General features: G+C 45.6%; 6 non-coding genes across 6 annotated transcripts; 4 read left to right on the top strand and 2 right to left on the bottom strand.

Annotated features, from left to right (window-relative positions):
* Positions 1 to 2,503: 2,503 nt before the first annotated feature.
* Positions 2,504 to 2,620, top strand: LOC138226737 (U5 spliceosomal RNA). Its single transcript, XR_011184670.1, has one exon. It is a non-coding gene; the product is annotated as a U5 spliceosomal RNA (small nuclear RNA).
* A 230-nt stretch (positions 2,621 to 2,850) lies between these two features.
* LOC138226732 (U4 spliceosomal RNA) lies at positions 2,851 to 2,992 on the top strand. Its single transcript, XR_011184666.1, has one exon. It is a non-coding gene; the product is annotated as a U4 spliceosomal RNA (small nuclear RNA).
* A 757-nt stretch (positions 2,993 to 3,749) lies between these two features.
* Positions 3,750 to 3,866, bottom strand: LOC138226734 (U5 spliceosomal RNA). The gene has a single exon (XR_011184668.1). It is a non-coding gene; the product is annotated as a U5 spliceosomal RNA (small nuclear RNA).
* Positions 3,867 to 4,257: 391 nt separating this feature from the next.
* LOC138226738 (U5 spliceosomal RNA) lies at positions 4,258 to 4,374 on the bottom strand. Its single transcript, XR_011184671.1, has one exon. It is a non-coding gene; the product is annotated as a U5 spliceosomal RNA (small nuclear RNA).
* An 8,840-nt stretch (positions 4,375 to 13,214) lies between these two features.
* On the top strand, positions 13,215 to 13,296 carry trnas-gcu (transfer RNA serine (anticodon GCU)). Its single transcript has one exon. It is a non-coding gene; the product is annotated as a tRNA-Ser (tRNA).
* Positions 13,297 to 15,730: 2,434 nt separating this feature from the next.
* On the top strand, positions 15,731 to 15,812 carry trnas-cga (transfer RNA serine (anticodon CGA)). Its single transcript has one exon. It is a non-coding gene; the product is annotated as a tRNA-Ser (tRNA).
* Positions 15,813 to 18,455: the final 2,643 nt, after the last annotated feature.

Genomic DNA, 18,455 nt, shown 5'->3' with positions numbered 1-18,455 from the left:
CACTGCAAGGACAGCCACTGTGATAGTTTCTCCTTGTAGCGGGATACTACCCCCTCGTTCTCTAGCAGCTTTGTGTTGAGTTTCCAGAGGCCTGGGCCAAAGACAGTCCCGCCCTGGAGTTCCACTCTACACCCTAAAGCCTGATGATCTGAGAAGAAGACAGGCTGAAGAGTGACCCCAACAACTTTCACTCTCTCTGAGACAAAGCAATAGTCAATTCTGGAGCTGCTATTCCTCCCTGACCATGTATATCCTGCTGTTGTGGGATATATACATCTATATGTGTCTGAGAGTTTAAAGTCTTGAACTAAGTTTTGCAGGGCCAGTGAGCTGGAATCCAATTTTATCGGAGAGCTAGACTGCCTGTCTGTGTGCTCTAAGATACAATTAAAATCCCCTCCCACTATCACGTCTGTGCTACTTAACAATAGGGGAGAGAGTGCCTTGAGTAGCTCCACCCTTCCTCCCACGTCAGTAGGACAATACACATTGATTAGCCGCAGGTTAACGGTCCCCCATTCCACATCCACACACAGCAACCTGCCATCTATGACCCTCTGAATACTTTTCAATTTGAAAGCCCATCCTTTGAAAAGAATGGCCACGCCAGAGGCTCTGTTGTTATTGTCCCCTGACCAAACAGAAGGCCCTTTATCCCACCTATCTTCAAAGCTTTTATACCTCTCTTGATAGGCTAAAGCACACTCCTGCAACATCAACACATCTCCCTCTCTCTGCTGGAGGTAATCAAAGACACACTGACATTTAACTCCGTCATTGATACCTCTGGTGTTAAGAGAAATTATGTTTAGAGCCATATTACATAAGAAAGTGGAACCAGTCTTTACAAAACACATTTCTCTTCGGTCTCACCTGTTACCTTCTTCTTTTTCTTTTTCTTCTTACCAATTTCCTGCCAGCCATCCTCTGAATGAGCCTTCATCAGGGTGGCAGCAGTAAAAGCATTCACGGAGTCCATTTCAAGGAAGGGGGTAGAGGGAGGGGTGGAGGGGTTCCAGCTGTCCCCATCGCCATTCTCTCCTTCCTCCTCGCTCGGGGAGAAAACAGAGTCATTTTTCCTTTTCCTCAAGTCCAGCTCCTGGGAGCACTGAGGGGAAAGGGGTGCAGCCGATGCACCAGTCTCCTCTTCCCCCTCACCCACCAGCTGTTGCAGATCCTCCGTGATGGACTGGATGGAGGAGAGGAGGGCATCTGTAGCACTTGCAGAGTCTGAGAAAAGCAGCTCCGCTGAATCCTGGGTATCGTCGCTGGACCCGCTCCACCGGGGGGCCCCACACTGGCCCTCGTTCTGAGGAGCAGGAGTGGGGGAGGGGTCCTCGCTGTTCTCGGGGGTTTTCAAACCCTCGTGCTTGTCTGGTGCAGTCTGCGGTTGTGGGAGCGTAGTGGATTTCTCTTCCACCGGCCCCGGAGCCACAGCAGGACTGATCCTGGCTGGAGGCTGAGACTCTTTGTCCAACAAGGGTTCTTTGTTTGACTTGTTGTTTGCTTTGGCTTTTCGGGCCGGTTTGGCTGAAACAAGCACTGCCTCATCCTTTCTCATTTTGAGTTTATTGGCGTAGGCGTGAGGGCAGTTCTTAAAAACGTGTCCTTCCGAGCCACATAAATTGCACTTTGGCAGCATTGAACAGTCAGAGGCTAAATGTCCCTGTTTGCCACAGGTCTTGCAGCATTTCACAGTGCAGGAAGATGCCAGGTGTCCCACAGCACCACAGCGCCGACACACCTTTGGTTGTCCCACATAAAAAACATAGCCATTGCAGGCGCCCAGCCGGATTGTAGAGGGCAGGTGCCTTAAGCCTCCATTTACATTGTCCGGTAGTAAGCGAACCTCGAATTTCCTTGCTCCTGTTTTTATACCGTCAACATCTCTAACCTCAGTTCCATGGTGGACGGTGCAGTACTGGTTAAGCCAGGTGTGAATGTCCTCCGTCTTTGCCAGTTCCGAGAACATAACAACATGCACCGTTTTCCTCTCTCTCTGTGTCAGAGGCTGCAAGTTGATCTTCTCAAGTGCAGGAACTTTCCCTCTTTTTGCCTCAAACACATCCACGCATTGTTCAAACAGAGGATAGGTACCAAATACAACCTCAAATGCTTTCTGACCTGGGAGAGCAAAGATGAAATCCAAGTGCCAAGGTTCAAAGCCAAGTTCCTTCTGTAACACTTTTCTGCTGAACTGCATACGATCCATGAACAGGTCATCCAAAAGCTCAAAACGTACAGCATTCTTGCGGGATCCAAAGGTTGCCATCTCAAACTGCAAAACAAACACTGCTTCCACAAAACAAGAAAACAATCCAACTACTCCAACTACAGGCTGATCAAGGTATCTCCCCTGCCAGGTAAGCCGAGAGCCGCAGGCGATGAGCCCGGAGCTGAACGGGCCCCACTGGCTCGTTTGTAAGGCCAGGTGCATTGCCAACCACGACCGGCAGGGCAGAGGCCTTGAAGGCAGCCTGGGCTCCTGCAGCTGTCCAGCCACGCACTCTGGTTTCTCTTCATCTCGTACAAATCTTTTGCCTTTTACTAAAGATTTCCATGAAGAGGAGCATGAATGAGTTCCATACAATTTTTGTGCTTTCCTGCCTTCGGGTGGGGCGCAGCTGGGCTGGTCAAAGAGAGAAAACAAAACCGCTCACAATCACTCTTATTACTGCGACTGTGGCCGTCTGCTCTGCGAGTCCTCGGTCTCCGCCTGTCTGATTGGTGCTCTTTTCTTTGGGGGGCGGGAAGTGTCCGGCCGCAAATATGAAGCGTTACAGCAACGACATGCCATGAGACGATTGATAACGATTTCCATAGGATCCACGCGGTTGCCTGGCAACCGTCAGCTTTGCGCAGTGGCAGTATCGTAGCCTGTGAGGTTTAGCCGATGCGCGATTATTGCTAGTTGAAAACTTTTCCCAATACCCCGCTTCCGCCGGTTTGCAATACAATCGGCGAAAGCAATTCTTGACAGTCTCGTCAGAGACTGAGCAAGGTGTTTAAAGACAGATTTTGTCATGGTAACATCATGGTAGAAAGAAACAAGCTTGTTACGTCTCAACAGAAACACTCTTTAGCTCTTTCAGCGTTATGCAGAGAACAGCGTCTGTCGAGATCACTTTTGAGTCAGCGCGAAACGCCGTGTGCTGTCAGTTTGATTTCATATTGCTCGTAGCGGCGCCCGGCTTTTGTCTGTCAAACGTTAGGTTGCCCTTCTTCATGCTGCATCGTCGGCATGAGTGGAGCTTTTTAAACGTCTGTACTTACTGCGCCTCATAAGAAATCGTTTGTCCCCGTTCAAAACAGATTGTGCGATGTCCTGCAGCGTTCGCAAAGCAAACCTTTGACAGTTTGAAAGAGGAATTTATTCTGCTTCCTGTGCGTGCAGTAGTTACAAAGTTGAACGTCTTTACACGATCTGCCGCAGATCTTACAAACGAGCCAGTGGGGCCCGTTCAGCTCGGGGCTCATCGCCTGCGGCTCACGGCTTGCGAGCGTGCCCAATCCGTGCGATAACTCGGAAAACACCCGGCCACACTGTGCCGGAAACGACGCACTCTGGGAAGCCGCTATGCAAAGCGAGGTCCCAAGATCCCCTGCGGCCGGACACTTCCCGCCCCCCAAAGAAAAGAGCGCCAATCAGACAGCCGGAGACCGAGGACTCGCGGAGCAGACTGCCACAATCGCCATAACAAGACCGATTGCGAGCGTTTTTGTTTTCTCTCTTTGACCAGCCAGGCTGCGCCCCACCCGAAGGCAGGGAAGCACAAAAATTGCATGGAACTCATTCATGCTCCTCTCCACGGAAATCTTTAGTAAAAGGCGAAAGATTTGTACGAGATGAAGAGAAACCAGAGTGCGTGGCTGCATAGCTGCAGGAGCCCAGGCCGCCTTCAAAGCCTCTGCACTGCCGGTCATGGTTGGCAATACACCTGGCCTTACAAACGAGCCAGTGGGGCCCGTTCAGCTCCGGGCTCATCGCCTGCGGCTCTCAGCTTGCGGCCGTGCCCAATCCGTGCGATAAGTCGGAAAACACCCAGCCACACTGTGCCGGAAACGACGCACTCTGGGAAGCCGCTATGCAAAGCGAGGTCCCAAGATCCCCTGCGGCCGGACACTTCCCGCCCCCCAAAGAAAAGAGCGCCAATCAGACAGCCGGAGACCGAGGACTCGCGGAGCAGACGGCCACAATTGCCATAACAAGAGTGATTGCGAACGTTTTTGTTTTCTCTCTTTGACCAGCCAGGCTGCGCCCCACCCGAAGGCAGGGAAGCACAAAAATTGCATGGAACTTATTCATGCTCCTCTCCACGGAAATCTTTAATAAAAGGCGAAAGATTTGTACGAGATGAAGAGAAACCAGAGTGCGTGGCTGCACAGCTGCAGGAGCCCAGACCGCCTTCAAAGCCTCTGCGCTGCCGGTCGTGGTTGGCAATGCACCTGGCCTTACAAACTAGCCAGTGGGGCCTGTTCAGCCCCGGGCTCATCGCCTGCGGCTCTCGGCTTGTGGGCATGCCCAATCCGTGCGATAACTCGGAAAACACCCGGCCACACTGTGTCGGAAACAACGCACTGTAAGGCACCTTGAAGCGTGCACCCCCAACATTCTTCTTTGCACATCTGTGAAAGGTAAACTCTTGAGCAAACTCTGAACCAGCTCTAAGGAAACTAATCCGATTAGACGTTACTTTGACTCATCCTTTAAGGGACCCTTGATAATTGGAGAAATCAATGATTTCGAATGAATTCTGTATGCGTCAAAAGACAGCTATACACAGAAAACATGCAGGACACTGCTCATGATGTTTCCCGAGCCGAAACACAGTGCGTTTTTCCAAGCCATCTGACAAAGCCCGCCCACTGAAAACTGCAGCAGATCGTGTAAAGACGTTCAACTTTGTAACTACTGCACGCACAGGAAGCAGAATAAATTCCTCTTTTCAAACTGTCAAAGGTTTGCTTTGCGAACGCTGCAGGACATCGCAAAATCTCTTTTGAACGGGGACAAACGATTTCTTATGGGGCGCAGTAAGTACAGACGTTTAAAAAGCTCCACTCATGCCGACGATGCAGCATGAAGAAGCGCAACCTAACGTTTGACAGACAAAAGCCGGGCGCCGCTACGAGCAATATGAAATCAAACTGACAGCACACGGCGTTTCGCGCTGACTCAAAAGTGATCTCGACAGACGCTGTTCTCTGCATAACACTGAAAGAGCTAAAGAGCGTTTCTGTTGAGACGTAACCCAGTGGGCAAAAGACGTATAATATACGTCTATTAAACGCATACCTTAGACGTCTAAATGTGGTCTGCAATTCGTCTAGAATGAAATTCTAATATACGTCTATTGTTATACGTCAATTATACGTCTATGATTAGATGTTCATTATACGTAAATGGTTGGAGTTCTATTATACGGATAAATTTAGAGGACTATTATACATATATGGTAGGAGTTCCGGATAACTTTAGAGGACTATTCTACGTATATGGTTGGAGGTCTATTATACGGATAACTTTAGAGGTCTATTATACGTATATGGGTAGAGGTCTATTATACGGATAACTTTAGAGGTCTATTATATGTATATGGTTAGAGGTCTATTATACGGATAACTTTAGAGGTCTATTATACGTATATGGGTAGAGGTCTATTATACATCAAAGTTAGGTTTTACAGGTGTAGAAACTAGAAAATCAACCCAATGATTTGGTTTAGAAATTTATTCTGAAAATACACATTCACACCTGAAAAATATGTATTTCAAATTATACATTGTATACAATCAATCAACAATCAACATATGGGCAATAATCATAAAAAACACAACTAGTCTTAAACTTCAGCTACAAATTCTGGTAATATGGCAATATACAGTATAGTAACGGCAAACACAAACTAATTACATTAACACACTAACTCAAAACCACATTTTGATTCAAATATACATTTTAAAATGTACAACTTCTATATTTCCAAGAAAAAAAATATTACAATGGAAGTTAAGACGATTTTTGTCCACTATTTGCAAACCCTGTGTAATTGTCCTAACAGTTAGAACCAAAAACCTAGTATTTTCAGTGTCCAGATCTCCTGGCCCCCTGCCTTGCATATGCATTCTTCAAGTAACACATTGCGTGCTCCTTTATTTCTTTTTCTGCTGATTTAGGGTGGGACTTCAGCACCGCAGCTAGGAGAAAATTATATAATATTACTTCCCAAATTAATGATGATTAATATCTTCTTTAGTATAATCTAAAAAATGAACGTTTTACTAAGCTCAAAGCTGAAATAAATGTATAAAATTTGGCTTGCATCATAGAAGTTGAGCAATAAAGTCTGTCCTAATTAAAGAGTACCCAAAGTTTGAAAGTACAACATAGAATAAGAATAGAGAAACGGCAAAACGATTTAGTGTCATCTTCCCCATTCACACCATTCCCCATTTCGAATGAATTCTGTATGCGTTAAAAGACAGCTATACACAGAAAACATGCAGGACACTGCTCACGATGTTTGCCGAGCCGAAACACAGTGCGTTTTTCCAAGCCATTTGACAACGCCCGCCCACTGAAAACTGCAGCAGATCGTGTAAAGACGTTCAACTTTGTAACTACTGCACGCACAGGAAGCAGAATAAATTCCTCTTTTCAAACTGTCAAAGGTTTGCTTTGCGAACGCTGCAGGACATCGCACAACCTCTTTTGAACGGGGACAAACGATTTCTTATGGGGCGCAGTAAGTACAGACGTTTAAAAAGCTCCACTATTTTTATGTGCCATTTTTTGCTTATTCACTTACTATTTTAATCAAAATAATATTAAGAAAGATCTGTATGTATTCAGATAGTATTATTATTGTTCATACTTACTCGTCAAAAGAGGATTGCTGAGATATTTGCGGATATACTTCTACGTTTGAAAAACGTGTCCAAAATGGTGACCAACGAATACTAGCAATGCATTGTGGTATATAACCGGAAAATATGCTGGGTTCGATATTTTCTCAACGTATGCGTTTATTAATGTTGTCGATATTATGGTTGAAATTTAACATTGATAATACATCGCGGCTATGTGCCCCCTGCTATGAGCTGATGTGCAATTTTAACGCATGCAGTTAGTAAGGATCGGTCACTGTTGTATGGTATTATATACAGTATAATGACATTATGGAATAGGATGGGGACAGGCCTGGCATCACGGGGGGAGGGAGGAATGTCGCCCCTTCAGTTTTGGGCAAAAAGATGTACCTAACTTACCTAGGAGTATACGGCACTCTGCACAGTGTACGAAGTAATTTTCGCAGTAATTAATTTATTATATTTACTATATTTATTATACACGTGTAAATTAATTACTGCGAAAATAATTTACTTCGTACACTGTGCAGAGTGCCGTATACTCCTAGTTGCGGCACACACGATACATACAGTAAAAAGCCTCAGGCACTGTGTTAGATGTGTTTTCGACGTTATATATGCGTTTATTAATGTCGTCGATTTTACGGTTGCAATTCGACTTTGATTATACGTCGAGGCGACGTATATATACGTATAGCCGTATTTTCGCCGTGAATATACGTATATTCGACGAATCAGTGCCCACTGGGTAAACTCTTCAGCAAACTCTGAACCAGCTCTAAGGAAACTAATCCGATTAGACGTTACTTTGACTCATCTTTTTACGCTAGGGTTAGGGTTAGCATTCCCACGCTACTTAGACACTTTGTTTACGCTCAGTGCTTGATTTTGGGAACTTCAGGACGAGTGGGAATTTTCTCCTATCTGTCAATTCTGTTTTGTTTTGGAGACTCTTGGCTGCCTATGTTGTACAGTGCAGCGTGAAGGAAACATTTTCCAAAACTGTGTCAGCTCAAAAGTTGTAAGAAAACCTCTCCAGCTGCTTTAACTCTCTTCATTTTTGTCATTTAATGTGACACTCGATGTATAACTGGAGCCTCACATATGCAAATGGTGCGGCTCCAGTTCGACACCCAGTTCAATACCACTTTACAGTAAATGACAAAAGCATGGCAGACTGTGCCGGACCGGCAGATTACTTCCGCTTATTTTTACCATATTAAACAATGGAAATCCAACCACTTGCATTTGTGACACTTGATTTTGGCTGCACCTAAGACACTCTTAAATCTTCAAACACATTTCTCTTCTCCCGCAACACTCTTGTCTGTCGGCGCTATGTGGCAGCGTTGCATGACAACCCATCTCACCACGGAAAGGAACCTAACAGCTTTGGTAAGAGAGGAGAAAAGGACCTGGCCCGTACGCGGCTCAAACCCGCAACCTTGGCGTTACTAGCACCACCATCTAACCAACTGAGCTAACCGACCTCACAACAGTGGTCCTCTCTGTGCTGCAAAAAATCAAGCTCAGGGAATTTCTTTTGTCCTTTGAATAGAAAGCCGTGTAATTCAGTGTACGGGCTTTCTCGTGCAGTTTCATAGTTCTTGTAACCCAAATCCTACACTGGCCTGAAGTGCCCCCCCATTTCACAGCATTTTTCAGCTGATTTAAAATGTACCTAAAGGAGAAGCATTATTGAAGACCATCAATTACCAAGAGCTTTTGTCAAAGGTTTTGGTGGTCATTTTTAATGACCACAGAGCACTATGACCTCGGTTTTACATCTCATCCAAAAGACAGCGCCCTTTTTCCAACACAGCTTCTCCGTCACTATATTGGGACATTGGGACCCGTACAGACCTCAGAGTGAGCGCCCATTAACACCACTTCCATCTGGAAGCTTTGTTTTTCCCTGTAGCTCACCCTCATCCTGGTACTGACCTGGCTCACACCTGCTTAGCTTCAGTGGGTTTTCAGTTGCGAGTTGCAAAAGTTGGGATACAAGTGTAGCGGCAATGCTTGTTAATAAGACAGAATTAAGCGTTGGTATGCTGTCCTAAATGAAGCCCCATCTCACCCCCCATCTCTGTGGTGCAGCCACAGAGAAAGTATTCATGCAGACTGATTTTAAGTTGTTTTCTTTTGATAGGGAACAGCTCCCAGACAGGGATGCACTTAGCTAAGCCTGGCTATCATGATCAATGGTCATCCATTGGCGCCTATCTGTCTAGGGAGTGCTGAATGGACATCTGGACTGCATTCTTAAGTGTCAAGAGTAAGTGACTTATATCTCACCTTGACCAACCAATCAGGGACTGGCAGGGCGTGGTAATACCACGTGGGTCTCCAATGCCCGCCAAACTCTCAACCAATCAGCACACATCTGTGTCTTGGTCAAAAAGGGAGCGCAAGCTCAGATCGGGGCTCTCCTTGGCCATTTTCGCGCATCCTCAGAGACAATCACGTGACAACTGCTGTTGTCTGCATAGGGACTTGGACTTTGTTCTAAGCGCGAGGCCAAGCATCCCGTACGTACTCAGAATTCTACTAACGTGAATGCTCCGTTTGATCAACGGCAGCCTACAGTTGGACCCTCGTCGACAACCTGAATAGCTTATTCAGAAGCAGCGCTGGACCGGGAACGAACCAGTTTCTTCCCAGGCAAAAGAGTGACTTGTGAGGACTCGCGGTCACACTCTGTGCATAGAGACTTTCTACTAGCCAGCCGGACTGCTGGTAGATCCCCTCGGAGCAACGACTGCCCTGCGCGCCGCAGTCAGATTCCTCCGCCCGTCCTACTCCGAGCTGCACCTTGACTGGTTGGCTGGTAGCCAGAGGACGCCGACACAACGCCCATTGGACAACCGCTGGAACAGAGGCTGCAACAGAGCTTGTCAGCTGGTTTGGTGTTCGTGCCGGGAAATTCCAAATCCATACACAGTGGATAAGTTAACCCCATGTTCTACATTGCGTCTCGAGAATTCAATTGTACCTCAACACAAGTTGTTATCAATTTAATTCATGAGTAATGTATTTACTTCCGAGTTTAGAGTAACAATGGGTAATAACACTGATTAGCGATTTGGTAACCGAACGATATATATTGACATATATTCTCTGTTGTGTATCTCTTTGTGTTTGCATCTCTTCGAGATTATATATCTTGTATATTGATAACCCTCACAGTAAGGTCTGCCGCTCGTATCCAGGCAGACTAGTATATGTTTGGTGCACAATTTATATTAATAAATGTATCTCGTGTATTGAACCCGTGTGTGTGCGTTGTTAGTTGTTCTGGCGATTGATTTTCTAAAAGCCCCAACGAACAACCTCGTGATTACTGCTACAATTAATAAGTGTCTCAGTAAACCCATCAAACCACTACATTTAATGGCGTCCCTGGGTGGGCGAGTTTAGAATGAAATGAGACTCAATCGCACAGAATAACTGATGTTGCTGTGAGTTCAAGTTCAGCACAGCACCGTGGCTTTTATACGCGAATACCGGGTGTGCTGATAACTGCGTAAAGAAATCCCCCTGTTTTCTAGCGTTTAGTGTAACGTGTGCTGATTGGAAATCCATCTGCTCGGGTGTTTAGATTCCATACTGTATTTTGGTAAAAGGAAAAAAAGTAATACTCTTAAAGTTTCTCTGACGTAATGACAATGGCTGCTAAAATGTCTGAAGTGGAGTCGCTTATAAGTACTATTTCTAGCGACGACAATCCTGGTTACTGGAGCGGTATCGAAAAGTTGAACTTTGATGATATTGAGAAGCTGCAAGTAGATTTAGTAGCTAAGGTAGCGAACCAGCTTAACACAGGAGGGTCTGTAAACGCAGTTCAGGTCCTATCTAGTTTCGCCTTAAATCTAGCTAAACAGCTGGAACTGTCTTTGTCCGAGCTGACAAAGTTTCAAACGCTTCAGGGAAAGCTAGAAAGATATAAGGCGGAGCGAGTTGAGTTGTTGGATATAATCAGAGAAAAGAGAGTGAAAAGTGAGGAAAGTGAAGACAGACTCAGGGAAGTTTTAGGTAAATTAGATGACCTGTCTGCTAGAGAAACTGCGGCTGAGGTAGCTAGGAGAGACCTAGAAGCGAGCTTGAAAGAAAAAGAAAAAGAAATTGAGAGTTTAAATGAGCTCAGCCAGGAAAGGCAAAAGGAGTTAGATGCTGCCGTACTGGAAGCAAAACAGGCTAGATCCCACTTACATGCCAGCCCACCTAGCAGCCCGGAGCGCTCACCCAGGAGGTTTCTCCCGGCCAGGGTCTGTGGTCGGATCGGCATGGGGGAGATCGCCGAGTCCTGCGCGAGACGCAAGGGCGATTCAATTCAGGCATAGACCCCCTGCTCCTGATCACGGCCGTCTCCCTGCCCACGGAGAAACTGTAAAAATTAACCTCCACTCCCTGAGGCAGTTAGCCAAAGATGTAGAAAGGTTTGACCCGACAGTGTCAGGGAATAATGTGGAGACCTACATTGATGAGCTGAGATATACTTTGCAGTTTATGCCCGAAGCGTCCGAACAGGAAAAGGCTATGTTAGTAAGGAAAACTACCAGCCGAGCGGTCCACGAGTGGATGTCTAGACAAGGACCTGAGGTCTGTAATAGCTTTGAGGAGCTGTGTCAGGCAATGATCGGAGAATTTTCGGCTTTTATAGATCCCATATCTGCCGTGGCCACAGCGCACCATATTAAGCACGAAAAAGCTGAAGCCCCTCGCGACTATTACCCCTATTATATAATATTTTACTATTATATAACTTGTAAAATATTACCCCCGGTCCATTCTCTTCCAAAAGTGAGAAACACCTGTTTTCTACATTTTGTCTGTTTTAAAACCATATCTCTTTAAACCAAACCAAGAGTTTGTCTTTTGCACTGATATTCTGATTCATTTCAATTTCAAAGAAAAAAAAAAACATTATCTTCCAAAGCATCATAAAATTGTCCATTCTTCCAGACTCTACTTCTCTCTTGTAGTAGTACAGCAGACCTTTCCAGGTGAGCAGATCACAGAGTCCGAAATATGCTTCCTCCATCAAGCAAAGTACCTGAACATGACTCGGTCTTCATAAAAGCGCCCCTGTAATAAAGAAATTAAATCCAAAATCAAGAGGGCAGTTGCCTACTGAAGTTCAAGAAGTCATCAATTTTAACCTAGCAACACATTAAAGGCTGCATCTATACAAGTACGATTCTAGAAATGCTCACCAGATTACGTTTTAAGAAAGAACTGCGCCTCAGGTTCCGCCGAGATCTTAACTCGGATGGCAGGATTCAGAGTCCGGAGTGCGGACTGATGGCGCACGGAGGGTCCACATACTGTGGATCCCTCAGTTTTCTTCCGCGTGTTTAAACCGCCAGCGTGTGGCTCTCCTGTCCCCGTGACCTCATTGCTCTGCTCTCGCCTCTGTGCAGCCGAGCCCGACTCATGGTAAAGTGGAAAAAAATATGCCCTCAACGTGGGATTTACTCTGGATCGAGGATAGATGTCACCTTTTTATCGTTGAACAGGATGTATGTGATGTGGCGACTAGGTTCAATTTTGTATCCTTTTAAAAGATTAAGGACTGGGGTGAGCGGGATTTATCACCCTTTCAGCTAAGAACCCGACGTGAGCACCGTTTAAGCTGCATAGACTCGGTCGTTTAACTCTTCTCCATTAGCAGGGTTAAGGTTAAAGAAAAAAAACATTGCTGACTTCTTTTTTTTTTGCCAGCCGCGAGCGCTGATTAGCGAGGTTTGTATTTCATGTTTTGCAAGTTGCATCCATTTTAAGAAAAACAAGTCGTTCAAGACAGGAAATGAATACTTGCATTTAATTAAGTCTAGGCGTATGCGGTTGTCCATAATGACCAGTTCTGTTCGAGAACACAGCACAAAAAAAGGCACCGCTGGGATTCGGACCCAGGATTTCTTGTTTACTAGACAGGCGCTTTAACCAACTAAGCCACGGCGCCCCGGGAGTACTGTTTTTTTGCAGCCACTTGGACACACCACTCAGACACATCTGCATTCGGTGTGTGCTCCGCCTGCTCGCTGAGCAAGTTGCCACCTTTACATACAATAGCAACATCGACACCAAGAGAAAGGATGACAAATGGCTTTTATCTGGAACTTTTCATGTCCAAGGAGCTCAATGTGCTTTCTGTGTACAACAGGGCCACTGAACTCCACACTGGCCACTGAACCACAGCAGTGGCTTGCTGGCTTGACATCTCCCAAGGAAAATGTTGAAATCGCATGTGGAACAGGAAAAGGACCCTCGAGTACGAGGGAAAAAAAAGAAAAAGATCATCTGGAGCGTGCCAACCCGTGTCTGGAAAGCCCAGTTTCATTGACGAGGTGGCCGAGTGGTTAAGGCGATGGACTGCTAATCCATTGTGCTCTGCACGCATGGGTTCGAATCCCATCCTCGGCGCTCTCTATGTCTGACACGTGTGCCTGTTAGATGTTGGCCCTCCTTCTGTTTGCTCCAGTACTAGAGCTGTACATTTTCTAGCGGTGGCTGAACATGGTATAGTAGGCTAACGTCGGTATCGAGCAGTGGCAGTAACAGTATTTACGTGCCGCTGCTGCCAAGTGGCTCTGGGTTGAGACCGCATTTTCACTTACTTGCAGCACAAACGGAGAAAGCGATTTTTGACAGTCTCTCGAGAGACTGCGCTAGGTGTTTAGGGATAGACTTTGTCAGTTCCCCCTGGGATGATGGCCTCTCAAATAGTTTGTGATTCCTCTAGACGTTTATACAGTAGAAGCCTGCTTCGTGGCTTAAATCCAAGCTAAGGAAACGAGTTAGAGGTCTGATGCAGAACTGCACTGTATGTGTGAGGAAAGCTGCCCCCTTCTGTTCCATGTCGACCGAACAGAGGACTGTAAAGGATACGACCAAGAAACTTTAGGATGCTGGTTGGAATCCAGCTCCAAAGAAGCCCCTTTGGGTGTTATGTCATGAAAAAGTAAGAACAGAGAATCTCCCTTTGATCAAAAGCGCAACAGAACTGTTTTCCGTGGAGCAGGTTTCAGACCCGTAGACCTGTTTTATTTGTATGGCGTTTGTAAGCGCGCAAAACAAGGACAATTCCTGCGTCTAACACGAATGTAAATGCTTTTGAAAGTGCAGTGTGGTGCAGCTTGTAAAATCCTTGTCCACATTTGTGGTTTGTTGATGTTTTTTTTCTGTCTGCCAAAGTTGCATTTTGACATCCGGACGGTGAGACTTTATCATTTGAACGTGAAGCCAGCCTTAAACCCTCTGAGGCGTGTCTGTCTGCCGGCATGTATCTTGTGAAAGGTATTTTTTTTTTAACGGAGAGCGACTTTAAAAAGGTTTCCGCAGACACCTCGCACTCCGGAGGAGGAATGCGGCGGCGGCGAGCTCACTGTAGTTGTGGCCGAGTAGTTAAGGCGATGGACTTGAAATCCATTGAGGACTCCCCGCTCAGGTTCGAATCCTGCTGACTACGGCGTCTGCTGCACGTCGCCTTGTGCCTGTGTGGCAAAGGCGAAGTGCCGCTTCTCCTTTCCTGGTACTATAAAAATGCTACATCGCTTGGTCCTGCTTCCATGGAAAGCAGTTCTTCAGGTAATTCTACTCTCTTACCAAAGCTGTTAGGTTCCTTTCCGTGGTGAGATGGGTTGTCATGCAACGCTTCCACATAGTGCCGACAGACAAGTGTGTTGCGGGAGAAGAGAAAAGTGTTAGAAGATTTAAGAGTTTCTTAGGTGGAGCCAAAATCAAGTGTCACAAATGCAAGTGGGAAGATTTCCAATGTTTAATATGGTCAAAATAAGCGGAAGTTATCTGCTGGTCCGGCACAGTTTGCCATGCTTTTGTCATATACTGTAAAGTGGTGTCGAACTGGGTGTCGAACTGGAGCCTCACCATTTGCATATGTGAGGCTCCAGTTATACATCGAGTGTCACATTAAATGACAAAAATGAAGAGAGTTGTAGCAGCTGGAGAGGTTTTCTTACAACTCTTGAGCTGACACAGTTTTGGAAAATGTTTCCTTCACGCTGCACTGTACAACATAGGCAGCCAAGAGTCTCCAAAACAAAACAGAATGGACAGATAGGAGAAAATTCCCACTCGTCCTGAAGTTCCCAAAATCCAGCACTGAGCGTAAACAAAGTGTCTAAGTAGCGTGGTAATGCTAACCCTAACCCTAGCTGGAGTTTGAGCAATCCAGCACTGAGCGTAAAAAGATGAGTCAAAGTTACGTCTAATCGGATTAGTTTCCTTAGAGCTGGTTCAGAGTTTGCTCAAGAGTTTACCTTTCACAGATGCGCAAAGAAGAATGTTGGGGGTGCACGCTTCAAGGCGCCTTACAGCTGTAGGGAGTGATTCGAGACGATTCGTGGCGTGTGCTCGTTCCCATGTACCGTACGCCCCGGGGTGCAGTGCTAGGATGACGTACAATACCACTTGGGCACGTAACGGCGTTATGTGCAGGGTTTTCGTTTGTTCGTTTTGTTTTGCTCTGCTTTGCTTTGTTTTGCTTTCCATCGCGTTGGTAAGAGCGTAAATAAAAATGCGATTCCTGCGTCTACCACTAATGTAAGAGCTATTTCAAGTGCGACGTGGTGCGGCTTTTCAAATGCTTGTGGGCATTTCTCTGTTGTTGATTCTTTTTTTGTGTGTAACAAAGTGACATTTTCATGTCCGGACGGGGAGACTTTATCATTCCGACATGAAGCCAGCCTTAAACCCTCTGAGGCGTGTCTGTCTGACGGCACGTATTTTGTCAAAGGTATTATTTTTTTTTAACGGAGAGCGACTTTGAAAAGGTTTCCGCAGCCACGTCGCACTCCGTGTTAGATTAAAGGAGGAATGCGGCGATGGTGAACTCGCTGTAGTCGTGGCCGAGTGGTTAAGGCGATGGACTCGAAATCCATTGGGGACTCCCCATGCAGGTTCAAATCTTGCCGACTACGGCGTCTGCCGCACGTCTCCTTGTTCCTGCGCGGCAAAGGTGAAGTGCCGCTTCTCCTTCCCTGGTACTATAAAAACACTAAATAGCTTGGCCCCGCTGCCATGGAAATGAGTTCTTCAGATAACCACACATCTTGCGTTCGCACCTCTGGTGTTCTACTTATGCCTTTGAAAACCTAATGAATAAAACTGAAAGAACCGACACAATATGTAGGTGCTCGTAAAGCATGCATTAAAGAACTGTTAACAGCAAGGGTTTCAGTGGGTTAACTGAGGAGAAGGCGTGATCGCTAATTGTTGACTTTTTATTTGGTGTTAGAAACACTCTTACTGTGCATGACGTGCAACAAATTTAGCCACAGAAATTGCATCACGCTTTCATGTATGCTATTGCAGACACCAACGTTGCCTAGATAGAAAACCGAAATAGCCGTGGGTTTGCTTGCTGGTCTGAAGGATCTCTCTTCGAATCTCTATCATTTGTCAATGGAAGTAAAAGGTGCTGCAATCTGATACGTTCAGAATCAAACCCGCAGCTGTTGTTCGACTTTATTTCTTGACTAATTACAACTGAGTGTCGCATGAGCAGTTACGTAAACTTGTCTGATATATTTGAACACAAATGCCGTTCTTCAATTAAAACTAACAGCACATTGTCAGGGACATTCAGTTCTATACAAACAAGAGACAGACAAGAGAACATTTAGTATATAATAGACAGAAAGAGGTTCGAATCCTGCCGACTACGTTGTCCACCTCCTGTCGTTGTGTTTCGGCGCAAGCAAAGAAGCGCCCCTGTTCGGTGTTCCTGGTGGTTTTAAAATGCCAAATTGCTTGTACCCGCTCCCTTGCAAATAAGTTCTTCAGCGTCCGCGAATGGCATTTTACAGCTGGAAGCAGATGTCGACGCTTTTTGCACAGAGCACCAAAAAAGCGTCTTTTTTGAAGGCCCGGGTTCTGAGCATTGGTGGTTCAGTGGTAGAATTCTCGCCTGCCACGCGGGAGGCTCGGCTTTGATTCCCCGCCAATGCAGTGGCTTTTGCAGCTAGCTGCTCCATCACTTGCATCCCCTTGCAACTCGCAACTGAAAACCCACTGAAGCTAAGCAGGTGTGAGCCAGGTCAGTACCCGGATGAGGGTGAGCTACAGGGAAAAACAAAGCTTCCAGCTGGAAGCGGTGTTAATGGTGCCGGCGGTGGGGCGCTCACCCTGAGGTCTGTGCGGGTCCCAATGCCCCAGCATAGTGACGGAGACACTGTGTTGTAAAAGGGCGCTGTCTTTTGGATGAGATGTAAAACCGAGGTCACATCGCTCTGTGGTCATTAAAAATGACCACCAAAACCTTTGACAAAAGCTCTTGGTAATTGATCGTCTTCAATAATGCTTCTCCTTTAGGTACATTTTAAATCAGCTGAAAAATTCTGTGAAATGGGGGGCACTTCAGGCCAGTGTAGGATTTGGGTTACAAGAACCATGAAACTGCATGAGAAAGCCCGTACACTGAATTACACGGCTTTCTATTCAAAGGAGGGCAAAAGAAATTCCCTGAGTTCGATTTTTTGCAGCACAGAGAGAACCACTGTCGTGAGGCCGGTTAGCTCAGTTGGTTAGAGCATGGTGCTAATAACGCCAAAGTCACGGGTTCGTGCCCCGTACTGGCCAGGTCCTTTTCTCCTCTCTTACCAAAGCTGTTAGGTTCCTTTCCGTGGTGAGAGGGGTTGTCATGCAACGCTGCCACATAGTGCCGACAGACAATTAAATGACAAAAATGAAGAGAGTTAAAGCAGCTGGAGAGGTTCTCTTACAACTTTTGAGCTGACACAGTTTTGGAAAATAATTCCTTCACGCTGCAGTGTACCATATAGGCAGCCAAGAGTCTCCAAAACAAAACAGAATTGACAGTCATATAATGTCCATTAACCCCGGTTTTAAACGCAGCATCATGTCTGCCATCATAAGAATATGAGTCCAATATTTTAGAATATAGTCAGAATGACTTCTAACCTTAGCTGTGGTGTCTTTAATCCCTATTGCTCAATGCATGGTGTACGTACTGCATACATGTGTCTTGAGAATGAGGAATGGGCCCCTGAGACAGTCATTTGCCTGTTTCACAAATGATCGTATTTTACTAGAGATTCTGTTTGGGATTCAGATGTGCATTCGGACAGCAATCCCTTTCAAGAAATGATATGTTCTGGATGAGGTCAAAGGTGCTAGAACACTGTATTTAGGATGTGTTTGCAGTGATTGTGTGTCTCCTGCTTCAACGCAGTGATATATAGATGTGCTCCTGTAATTTATTGGTACATGCCCAGGGCAGTAAGTAGTATGAGGATTTATTTCCAGACGGCATAGAGCAGTGAAGCACTTCTACTTAAATTATTACATTATACACAATTTGAGTTCATTTTAAAAAGTAAAAGGTAATGAAAGGAATGCATTTTCATAAGAAAGATAATACCGATATGCATGTGATAATCTTCCTTATATCATGTAGTGCGTCATTTGGACACTTTGTGGGCTTGAAATACAAAGAAAATCATGTTCTATGGTACAAGATAAATACAAAACTTAATCATTTATTTTAATTAGATTTGTTTATAAAGCATAAGCAATCATTTATTACATTAATATATGTGAAA

The sequence above is a fragment of the Lepisosteus oculatus genome, unplaced genomic scaffold, assembly GCF_040954835.1.
Source record: "Lepisosteus oculatus isolate fLepOcu1 unplaced genomic scaffold, fLepOcu1.hap2 HAP2_SCAFFOLD_164, whole genome shotgun sequence".
In the NCBI taxonomy this organism is placed as follows: Eukaryota; Metazoa; Chordata; class Actinopteri; order Semionotiformes; family Lepisosteidae; genus Lepisosteus; species Lepisosteus oculatus.
This window is presented reverse-complemented; position numbering and strand designations above follow the sequence as displayed.